The sequence below is a fragment of the Cnephaeus nilssonii genome (assembly GCF_951640355.1).
Source record: "Cnephaeus nilssonii genome assembly, chromosome: 6".
In the NCBI taxonomy this organism is placed as follows: Eukaryota; Metazoa; Chordata; class Mammalia; order Chiroptera; family Vespertilionidae; genus Cnephaeus; species Cnephaeus nilssonii.
Genome location: NC_137077.1, coordinates 31,069,777 through 31,071,773, shown reverse-complemented (window position 1 = coordinate 31,071,773; position 1,997 = coordinate 31,069,777). Strand labels below are relative to the sequence as shown.

General features: G+C 47.1%; 1 pseudogene across 1 annotated transcript; it reads left to right on the top strand.

Annotated features, from left to right (window-relative positions):
* Window positions 1–715: 715 nt before the first annotated feature.
* On the top strand, window positions 716–1,297 carry LOC307102088 (large ribosomal subunit protein eL19-like; annotated as a pseudogene). The gene has a single exon. The product of its transcript is annotated as a large ribosomal subunit protein eL19-like (transcript).
* The last annotated feature ends 700 nt before the right edge of the window (window positions 1,298–1,997 follow it).

Here is a 1,997-nt window from a genome sequence, read left to right as displayed (position 1 = left end):
ACTGCTATTTCTTCATCAACCACTTTCTTAATCCTCCATGGGACTAGGAGGTAAAATCAGCCCTCCAATCCATGTCCACTGCCCACCTCCCACTCCCACGTGTTCAGGAGGCTTTCACTTGTGCACTTAGCTTCTCCCTCTCTCCCACCCAAAAGTAGAGGTCTAGTTTCTTGTTCACGTATTCTTTTTGTTTGCTTGTTAACCCTCACCCAAGTATATTATTTTCATTGATATTTAAAGAGAGTAGAAGGAAAGAAGGGAGGGAGGGAGAGAGAGAGGGAGGGAGGGAGGGAGGGAGGGAGGGAGGGAGGGAGGGAAGGAGGGAGGGAGGGAAGGAGGGAGAGAATGAGAGAGCTGTGAGAGTGACACATCTATTTGTTGCCTCCCACACGCACCCCAACTGGAGCCCAGGATTGAACCTGCAACCCAGGTACGTGCCCTTGACCAGGAATGGAACCCGTGACCCTTCAATGTGTGGGCCGACACTCTAACCACCAAGTTACACTGGCCAGGGCTTGTTCAGATACTTTTGTTAAAAAGAACTAGGAGAATGTGTGGAAAATAATTGGGGCAAAGGGTAGTCAAGGAAAGAGTGGTGGGGAAAGGAACAAAGATAGCCCCCACCCCCCACCCCCGCCCTGAGTTAAAGGATAAGTTTGGGGGCAGATTCCAGAGCCATGTTACCAGCTTTTCTTTCACCACTGCAGCCACGGCCATGAGTACGCTCAGGCTTCACAAGAGGCTCGCCTCCAGTGTCCTTCACTGTGGCAAAAAGAAGGTCTGGCTGGACCTCAATGAGACCAAGGAAATAGCCAATGCCAACTCCTATTAGCAGCTCCAGAAACGGATCAAAACAGGTCGATCATCCAGAAGCCTGTGACTGTCCAGGCTGGATGCTGGCAAAACACCTGGGCCTGCCAAAGGGCAGGCACGTTGGCATGGGTACGTGAAGGAGTGCTGCCAGTGCCCACATGCCTGACGAGGCAGCCTGGATGGGGAGGATGAGAATTCGGTGCCGGCTTCACAGGACACACTGTGGATCACAGCCTGTACATGAAAATGAAGGAGAACGTTTTCAAAAACAAGCAGGTTCTCATGGAACACATCCACAAGCTGAAGGCAGACAAGGCTCACAAAAAGCTCCTCAATGACCAGCTGAGGCCCACAGGTCTAACATCAAGGAAGCACACAGGCGCTGTGAAGACCCCTCCCAGCCAAGAAGGGGGAAATCATCAAGACTCTGTCCAAGAAGGAAGAGACCGAGAATCAAAGTTCTCCCTCTCCTGCCTTTACCTAGAGGCCTTGGCAATAACATAGGTTAGTCCTTCCATAAAACAAAACTTGATCTGCCTTTAAAACAAAATGAGTGAAGGGATGAGAGAGTCATGCTCTGGGACACAGCCAGGATGGGAAATGTATCGATGAGAAAATGAAGATGAGACTTAAAAATACCACCCTGGTTATGACTTGGATTCTCCTTAGCATGATTCAAGAGATGCAAGAAACAAGTGGAGTCTAATTCTACTTGTATTTTCACTGTGACATGAGAGAACCAAAGCTTTTCAAGTTAGTCGTTTTTATTCGCATTTTTCAATTGAAACCACTGAGGCACTAAGAAATGGAAGGATTTGTAGGGCTATCCAGCTACTTAAGCAAAGGTTTCCCATTGGAACCTGGATCTGCAAACTCAAGACCTTGGACCTTTTCTCACTAAGAGCACAGACTCTGGAGTCAAACTGCTTACGTTCAAACCACAGCCCTGCTACTTACAAAACATGCCTCAACTTCCCTAATGATTCCTATGTCAGAGGGTGGATGTGAGGATAAATAGGTTAATATATGAGAAAATTTTACAACAGTCATAGTAAGTACTCAATAAATGTAGGTAGCATCAGCAGCACTACTAGTAGTAATAATAATAATAGTAATAGTAGTAGAAGTGGTGGTAGTAGTGATATTAGTAGAAATCATTTTGCCCCAAGCCTTGTATTTTGCTG